Source organism: Cupressus sempervirens, chromosome 3 (genome assembly GCF_028749045.1).
Source record: "Cupressus sempervirens isolate cs-2001-9-10 chromosome 3, ASM2874904v1, whole genome shotgun sequence".
NCBI lineage: Eukaryota > Viridiplantae > Streptophyta > Pinopsida > Cupressales > Cupressaceae > Cupressus > Cupressus sempervirens.
This window is the reverse complement of record NC_143120.1, coordinates 903,550,104-903,560,706: the sequence shown is the minus strand read 5'-3', so window position 1 is coordinate 903,560,706 and position 10,603 is coordinate 903,550,104.

The window sequence follows — 10,603 nt, the reverse complement described above, 5'->3', positions numbered from 1 at the left end:
AATAATGTCTTCAAAATTTGTTATATATCTTCTTTTGCCCAATTTAAGGTCTCCATTAATGTTCTGTACTTAGGTTAGTGGAAGTTAGCTATCTTGGTTGATGTTGATGCCTTTCAACTAGGTCTTTGTATTACAACTCAATCTCTTCCATATTACTCAATTTCTATCATTTCATTTAGTCTTTATTAGTCCTCTTCTAAATTGCTCAATCAACATAGATAATTTTTACTGACACTCAACAACCTTTCACAAATTTGTTCTTATGCATCTTTACATAAGAAGATATGAACTTTTGGCACATTTTCATGCAATAAATTGATGTATGATATATCAATTAAGTATACAGTTCCATACATGCCTCTCTTTTTTAGTTTGAGATGACATGATCACCTTCTCCATTGGATTGGGTGACCCCAACTCCATTTTCTCCACTATTTCCATCCTTTTTATTCCTTTTCCATTTTTGATTCATTTCATTCCTAATCTTATCAATGTCCACTTTTCCTTTTCCTTTGTCATTTATTTGATTTGTTGAATGTACTCGAGTTTTGTAGTTCTCGATGTGATGTCCAAACTTATGAAATTTGGAACCTATATTGTTAGGTGCATAATTCTTCCCTTGATTTTTCCAGTAAGGTTTTATCTGTGATTTTCATTTAGATGCTCTATGCCCATACTTCTAACAGTTATAGCAACATGCTTCAAATTTAGTTTTATTAGATGAATTCCTTAGTCTTGACCTACACTCATGTATCTGATGTCCTTATTTCTTGTAGTAAAAATAATAACTAGTAAACTTAGGTTTAGAATTTTGCATAACATTTTTTCTTCAATATATATTTTTTGTATGACCAAGTTTTCTATAGTGATGACATGTTTCTTTGTCCATTTATTTTGCATTCCTAAGTTCTCAATTCATGGATGATTCTCCTTTCTAAGTGCATGAATTCCCTAACCCATTATAATGACTTGATGACATCATAAGTTCTTCAAAGTACTTCATTGCCTCTTTAGGTTTGTTGAATTTATTCATAGATTCTTTCTTCATTTTTAGTTCATTATTTAATATGTCCTTCTGTGATTTGAGATTTGTAATTTCCACATTCTTGTTATTCAATTATTGATTTGCAAGCATTAGTTGATTCATCATGTCCAATTGTGTATTTGTGAGCATCTTCATATCTGATATCCTTTCTTCAAGTCTACTAGTCATTACCCTTTTGTCTTATTCAACCATAGTTCTATCTTCTTTAGCTTTCTTCTTTTGTTCAGTCACTTCACATAGTATTACTAATTGGATTTCATGTTCTCTTTCTAGTCATCTTATTTCTTCATTTAGGAGTTCTTTCTTGTCAAGTAGATCTGCATATGCTTTGTTATTAGGATTGATTGATTCAAATAGTTCTTTAGTATCAACTTCTTTGTATGAAAAATATTTTATCTAAATGAAAATTTCCTTTTCCCTTTTTAGGGAATCCTTCAGATCTTGTTTTGCCTTCTTAAGTTTTTACATTATGATTTGGATGTCAATCACCTAATTTTTAGTGACAATGTCTAGTTTGAAAGCCTTCATCTCCAAGATCTAATGTCCAATTGATTAAGCTTTTCTTAGAGAACCAATTCTCTGATACCAATTTTTGACTTATGGAGGTATAAATAGGATTAAAAAGATACTAAGAGGGGGGGGAGTGTTGGGGGGAGGGGTGGTGAATCAGAGTCTTAAACACTTAAACTCTCCACAAATTCACTTACATCTATCAATAAACTTGTGCATATAAAAATTGCAATATAAATATGTTGTAACACATAAATCCAATCACATGCATGAAAATAAAACACATAACACAATAATTGTTACCTAGAAACCCTCCAAGGTGAAGGTAAAACTAGGGTGGGGGTGACACCCACAAATCTTCACTACTGCAGTAATATAGTTAACTAATTAAGGTTACAATGTTTGATCATAAGATATGATTTACCCTATGAGGAGCCTACCTAGTTAAAGATGTAAGACATTGCTAGGTCTCACCTTGTTGGAGGATTTAACACTTATAACAAAGTAATGAATATGCTAGGAGATTTATAGAGATATGTTGAGATCACTCTATTCAAAGATTTAACCTGATTCAAGTCAATTAAAATTGATTCAGTACCTAACTATTCATTTTCTTTATAAGCTAATTTATTTTTTTCTCCTTGCTAACTGATCCTCTCCTCTAATATGATATTACTTGTCTTTTCCTTTCATTTATATGCTAAGAATATGTCATGTTCTCTTTCAAATGATAATAGAACCCTTCACTAACTTCTGATCTAATCTTGATCCTTCACTTTATTCCTTGTTTGCATGCATACAATTCTCCATTCTTTCCCTTGATCTTTCTCACACATATGCATATGATCTAGGTTAAGATCTTTAGTATTTAAAGAGTTTTGTAAAGAGTTTTCTAGATTCTTCCATAATAGCCTCTCCATTTGAATCATTGGTTACACAACATAAGGATATGTGATCCACATCATGCAAATGTTTTGTAACAACCTCTGCATGTATCAAATATTACTTCTAAGTTGGGATAGTAATCATTTTGCCTCAAACTCTAATCCATTCCTGAATTTTATGTAAACTCTAAATTGCTTGACCTTTACTATTTCCTCATGCTCAACATTTCTATTGCTCCTCCAATATTACTCTTTTGATTCTTGACATATATTTTACTTGAAACACACTATGTAACTTGAAACTTATATACTTGATACTTGGTTAGTTGCTAATGAGCTTGTCTCTTATTTAAATACTAAGTGACCATACACTTACCCAGCTTCTATAGGGCTTGGTACATACTTGCTAATGTACATGACTCAACCTATATAGAGTAGCTTAGTTGTCATGATGATCATCTGACTCTTCCTTGTAAATCACTAAGTGGTTGACACTAATAGGAAATAATGGTTAGAGATACCAACATAATCCTGTGATCAAATATTTTCATAGCCATAATAAAAGCATTGTGTGCACACTCAACTATTATGCATTCATTGGTTCTTTTGGGCTTAAGGGTTAGATGAGTGTGCCAATTGACATAGAAGATTTCTTGAAGACATTCAAGAATAACAAGAGCTTCTACACTTGAAATGTGATGATTCACCATATCCCTTATAATCTCAAGTCAAATGGAGATATTCTAAAGAATATCTTCAATCTACTCTATGTGAGAAAAATTAAGAATTACTTCTAGAAAAAAATCTATGGTATACATAAAGAACTGGAAAGTGATGGCTCTAACACAATATTTGGATTAATATACATTAGGGCCATGGTTATACAAGACACTTTTCATAATGTGTAGTATAATTATGTGGGCTATATCTTAGAGAAAATGTAAGAAAAAATTGAGGCAATTCAGAGAGGAGGCCTAGGGAATTTTAGATTCTACTATTATTCATTGCTGATGCATCAAACACTATAGTATAATGTTTGATACCTCAATCCAAATTTTATTGATCAAACATCTAATGTGGATGGAGCTCTGTGAGTACAATTATGGACACTAGTATAAAATAGACATTAACATTACTCTAATTCTTTTTCCTTCTTAAATAATTTTAGTGCTATAATTATGAGAATATTGAATCATATTTTAATTCAAGCCCTTGAGATTATGAAAAGACTAATGATGCCAGCCCATCTACTTGACAATGAGAAACTTGATGATAATTGGAATGACATTTTTTAGTTACAAGAGTTTTCAATTTTGAGAGTTTATGCATGTCCTCAACCTCCCCATGTATTACAAAAGTTCATTCCTCCAAGGATGGCTATAATTGAGTTTATATGGTAATTAATTTTAATGGATATAGAGTATTTAGGCCCCAAGCTACATAAGGGAACCTTTCTATATAGGTGGTTTAAAATAGGGGACCTCTCAATTGGAAATGAATCCCTTAATGAAATCCATGAATACTTGAGGCACTATAACCTATCTACTATTCCTTATAGAATCTATGATCCCAAGGGTTTTGTTAGGTGCACTCTGGTGAAGATTGGAAAGTACACATTGCCAAATAATTAGGAGTTCCCCATGAGGATTTAATAAAAAATATAGTAGTGGAGGGAGAGGGTGATGAAAGACTGATGAAATATGACAATATATCAAGGGTAGAGAATGAGCTAAAGAGGACAAACCCAAATTTCAAGGATTTTTATCTACAAGTGCCATACCCCAATAGGATCTACAAGATGCTCAAGGATTACACTCACATTATGTCACAAATGCTTCAAGAACCTAAAGGTAAAAAGGGGAGAGTGAATCTGTATTCACTAGAGCTTGATGTTTTCTTAGAATTGACAGAAAAAGAGCTTGAAACTTCCACATGGGTGGAAAAGGTGCATAAGAGGTAGAGGGTTATTCAAATGACCAAAAAGGTAAAATAAAGAACATACAATTGATACTAGGAAAGAGCCAATGTTTTTTTGATATGAGGCAAAATGATCTATAGGATAGAGTGGCAACACCAGAGAATTATCTGATTAGATTTCAAGTCACAGCTACAAGGTTGGATGAAATGTTCATCCAAGATAATAAATTAATTAAAGATGATGATTTCATCGAATCTGTAAAATTCAAGAGCTTCCTATATAAATTCAAGAAGAATGAGTTGACCCTTACTCGCAAGCCAAGGGAATCATTAGAAAAGTAGAAGGAGATTGTTTAGAATCTATTGGCTTATGACCCTAAGAGTAAACTAATGACCCTACCTAAAGCTAGAGATTTTGTGAAGAGGAGCGGCATGCTTCTAGAACCTAGATGGAATTTAGAGAAAGCCTTTGTGCTTGATCAGATCAAAGGGAAAGTAAAGGCCATATCCTATGAAGCATTGACTACTGAAGGCTTCTAGATGGGATCATTTTTCCACATACACTCAAAGACTTTGGTTGTATGGAGCATGGCACTAGAGACAAATAAACCCAATTGATGGATATGGAGAATACAACACATGGGAGTGCCATAGTGTGGAAATTGTACAATACCATAGGGGAGAGACCTTAAGTGCCATGATGCACCTTTCATTTATGAATGGGGCTAAAGTTGGTCAAATTGAAACTATACTAACTCAAACATTTAGCGACTATATTGGTTCAAGGATGCTCTATGATGAAGAATTCAAAAAAGGCTATGTATATGAGTAGAGAATCAAATAGATAGAGGCCAAAACTCAATGGCTGGAGAAGGAGGTTGCAACATTAAAAGATAAGCTTGAGGCCATGGAATAAAGTAGAGAAAAGGTTAAAATGTTGAAGTATGTAGAAGGGCTAGTCACTGAGATGAAATATGATGAGACCCAGATAGATATTCATATGTAAAATATAGGTATAGATAATTAAATGGAGATGGAAGATTTGGAAGCAAATAAAGGGATAAAAGTATGTAATGTGCACCCCCATAGGATGGCACTAAATCACTCTAATATCACTGTAATGGGCAGCTCTAGTTATAACTTCGTGAAACACTTTGCAAGCAAGCTTTGATACCACTATAATGGGCACCCCCAAAATGCCCAAAAACTGAACCAATTGCTGAAATAGATTTTTTAATGCAAACTAAAGATGTAACCAATGCTGAAATTATATTATTTCTCAAAATGATGAAATAAAGTACAAGCAATGTATTCCAAAGGCCAAACCCCAAGGGAATGACATCTAGAATGTTACAAGAGAGGGTGAAAGTCCCCTATTGCCAAGAAAGATATGTGATTCACACATCCAAGCTCTTATCAAATGTCATTCACAAAAATTCAATGCTCAACAATGAGACTTTCACCCCTAATTATCCTTTTCAATCACCCTTCTAGAAGGAACTAAAACATTAATTAATTGCAAGTGCTAGAAGCTTCCCCCTTCCAATAATTAATGCACTCTCTAGAAACTCCTCACTGGAAATAAAATAATTAAATGTGCTTCTAGAAAATTAAATTACTAGAGGCTTCCACCTTTCCAATAATTAATACACACTCTAGAAGCTTCTCTCTTGTAATACAATAATTAATTAAATTAATTAAATATGAAGTCACCTTTTAATTTAATTTATTTGATGACTTTATAAGAAATTAATTTAATTTCCTCTTATGCTCCACTTAGACTTTGGAGAATGTGAAGGCTAAAAGATGAGGTCATTATAGTCCAACCTCCTTGAAATTGCTTGACCTCAAGCAATCTCAGTCCTGTTTGCTGTAGTACCTGCTCACTCTCCCAAGTAGCATCTTCCTCTAGCAGATATCTCCATTTGACCAAATATTCTTTAATCAACGTGCTTTGTAGAGTCATTTCCCTAGTATCCATAATAGCCTCAAGAACTAATATGAACTTTCCCTCCTCATCTAATGGTGGTAATTCTACTGAAGGCATAACTCTCCGACCTATGGCTTTCTTAAAGCTTGACACATGAAACACATTATCTACCTGACTACCCTTTGGGAGCTCAATCTCATAAGAAACTTCGCCCACCTTGCAAATCACTCTGTAGGGGCCATAAAATCTAGGCTTCAACTTATCTGCTCCAGTTTTCTTGAGTGATGAGTGTCTGTATGGTTGTAGCCTTAGGTAAACCATATCCCCAACCTCAAAATTGCACTCTATCTGGTGTTGATCTGCATAAATTTTTTTTTGATTTTGGGCTTGTTGTATATTCCCCTTGAGCACCCTCAAAATATCTTAACTATCCTACAAGAAGGGTTTTGCTTTGGGCACTCTACTATCCCCCAAAACTAGATCCTTATACTAGGTGCTTCATAACCATACAGTGCCATGAATGGAGTCATCTTGATGGACATATGATAAGTGGTGTTATAACAATACTCTCCCATATGTAGCCATTCTACCCAAGCCCTCTGTTTTGCAGTCACATATTTTCTCAGATATCCTTCCACCCATTTATTCACAATCTCTATTTTCCTATCTATCTGTGGATGATAACTAGTGCTAGGTGTAAGATCTATACCACACAACCTAAATAGTTCTTGCCAAAAAGTACTCATGAATTTACTATCTTGATCACTAACAATGAAACTAGGTTATCCCATGTAACCTAAATATCTCTCTAAAGGAAAGATCGACCACCTATGCTACTATGTAACTGGATGGAATAAAAAAGAAGTGAGAAAATTTTTTCAGTTGGTCAAATACCACATAGATGCAATCTTTCCCTTGTACTCATGGAAACTTGGTGATGAAGTCCATAGAGATACTTTCTCATTTCCTATTCAGAATGAGTAAAGGCTATAACAACCTTGCAAGATATCTGTGTTCTCCCTTATTCTACTGGAAAATTTCACACTCCCTAACATGCTTCTAAACATCTTCCTGTTGGGTGATGCGACACACTCCCCTGTCCACAGGTGGTTAATTATGTGGTGTTCCATGTTCACTAACAGTCATGGCTTTTGGTGCAACGGAAAATGGGCCCTACAATTGGTATCAGAGCCTGGTTTTGGCCTGGTCATGGGTTCAAATCTCTCTGGTGCATTCCCGACCTGCATAAGCACCTGGTATGCGCGTCGAGGGGGAGATTGTTGGGTGATGCGATGCGCTCCCCTGCCCACAGGTGGTTAATTATGTGGTGTTCCATGTTCACTAAAAGTCATGATTTTTGGTGCAACGGCAAATGGGCCCTACACTTCCTTGAGCCCTTTCCATGTAAACTGCTCATAGATCTACCTGTAGGTCTTGAAGACCCTGGGATGTCCAGCTGTAGGGGCATCATGAAATGCCTTCAGTATTACCTCCCTAAATTGTGATGAAGGAATCAAATATATCCTACCCTAAAACTTTATCAATCCATCCATCACCATGTTGTTGGCTCATGATTTAACAGTTTTGAAAATGACCAAGAAACTAGACAAATGCATCTAAGGCTAGCAACTTCCTATGATGGATACACTTGACTGCAGTCTTGGGCCAACTATAAGGCTTGACCCTTCACTCCAGGCTCTACAAGACCTAGACGAGTTAACCTTGAGGTTTTGATTAATGGTACCAGTGCATTTAAAACATAAATCTAAACCTAATTACTGCAAATGTAAACACCTTATATTTCCTAATAACTCATGCAATAATAGAGATATATAGTAGCTAAATGCAAATATGTGAATCACCTAAGTTGAGTGAGGGTTAATCCTTTTCAGCCCACTACAAAACATGAAATACTGAAATTATTTTAATTCATAAGGTTGAATTCAACAAACCCTTAGATATGTCGTAATAAGACTTTAACGATCCTATAGCTAACCAGTGCCTAATCCATTGGGCACAGCCATGAATCAAATGCATACATATGGATATCTGATACTTATTTATATATTTAGATATATGATCTATCTATTTACCTTGTAAATAAACATTTGTGCTAAATCTGAACCTCATTCTTACATGATATCCCCCTCAGTAAACTTACAACCCTATTGAATTCTCTGAAGCATTTACATAACCCCTTGGGTTATAAGCAATAATGGAACAACATACAACCTTAAGGGACTGCAACTATGACCTAGGCTCTTTATTCAAAGATCATAAAACATTGAAAATTAACTAAGATAGGAGACAAGAATCAAAATGAAACTAATGAAATTATTGTTCATTTGTATTTATTTTCTTGACACAATACAACCAAATGCATGAAATTAACTCATAAAGAACCTAATAGATCTGAACTATTTGTATTTATCTTCCTATTGCTATTCATACAAGAAGAATTTGCTAAAGAAAATGGTTTCACAGTAAAAAACTAGAACCCTGCTGGTATTACCCAGAGAAAACTGCCAACCCTTATAATAAATGAATGAAAGAAAGATATAGGAGAGAAAGAATTCTTGGATTTGATCTATGCCTTACATGTGTCCACTTGGAATTCAATCTTCTGCAACTGAATAACCTCTCTCTTCCTTCTCCCATTTTGATCTGATTTGGTTTCATCATTATTTGCAACTGATTTGAAAATATCCACTTTTGAATATTGAAAACTTTTTTGCAACCAAAATATCTAATTTTCCGTATGAAATTCTGGTAGAAATTGAGTTTTTACTAAGTGAATGTGATCAAAATTCAATCTTAACTACATTTCCACTACCTTTTAACCATATTCAGGTGATTACCATGTCAAGAATTAGTTCTGAACTTCCCCACCTGAATACAGTTGCACAATAGGAATCTGGAAGAAAATCTCTTGTAGTATGAACTAGTGGCATTGTGTGCAAAAACCAACTCTAGAATAAAAAAATTCAGATTCTCACGATTCTGGTGATATATAATATCATGTATTTACCCTATCGAAAATGCCCAAGAACTAAATTTGAAAAATGTCCCCCTGCTAGAAATGTCTGATCTGCAACATAAGATTTTAAATGTTTCAAAAATTTAAAATATTCTAAAGTTAAAACTTTAGAAAAATTGATTTTTGATAAAAGGGATCTACACGTGATCTTTGAGGAAAAATATTTAAATATTAATTTTTGAAAACTTTGACTTTTCTTCCATTTTTTCATTCGGATCAAACTTGGTTTGACCATCCTGCCACATCATTGCCACCTCATTGCCAACTGGTCCTGCCACCTAGGTGCTCGCTATGTCGCTATGCTAATAGGTGAGCAACTTCGCCTTAGTGATATAGCAATGTGCGTTAGATTTCCCACGTGGCATGACCTAGTGCGTCCTTAAGATTTGCCCACCACATCACAACCTGCCTTGGATTCCATGCCATGTGGCACCTTGTGATTGGTCTAAAACACTATCTTATGTGATCATCATTAAGTCATATGTAGGTTGCCACTTGGTACTACCCAATTCATTGGCTACATACCCAGGCAGGACCCACATTGCGCTTTACCTTGGAGTTTAATTTTTCCAATTTTTGGAGGTTTTTCGGTGACTCACTATGTCGCTAGCTGGAAAACCTAGGATTTTCTAGCTAGTGAAGTAGGATTAGCTAGATTTTAAACCTTTTTGGCAACTTAACAATGTTGATGTCATATCCCTTTGATATGCATGTCTGTTCAAAATTTTATGGTTAACATCCTCGAGCTAGCCATCAACAAGGTCAAGTCCCACAAGCAACCCTTGGCTTTCCAAAAAATCATTGTCTCATAGGCAAGTTATTTAGTGAATGTGTTTGCATTTAAAGATTTGAAAAAACTCATACACAAGCCATGTGGGATAATGGTTTGTATGCATATCTCCACAAGAACATGCCATATCCATAATTTTTTTTCCTATAGCTTACACCTTTCACACCCACATGATCTTCCATGCTTAAAGATGCATTGTACCAAAACAACATTGGCATTTTGATTGTGTAAAACTCTAAAGACAAAGTCTGCCTCAAAAGTAATTTAACTTAATGATGGGGACACACCCAAGAACAGAATGGACACAACAAAAAAGGGAAATTATATTAACTAAGAAAATAAGCTAGTACAAATAGTATAGAGAAAACAAACTTCAGAACATGCCCTAAGGGCTTACAATAGCATAAATCTGGAGAATATTTCTCCTTTTAGCACCTCCCCTCAAACTCCACTCCGAACTGCCTTTTACAATGCCAGAAATCTCCTTAGA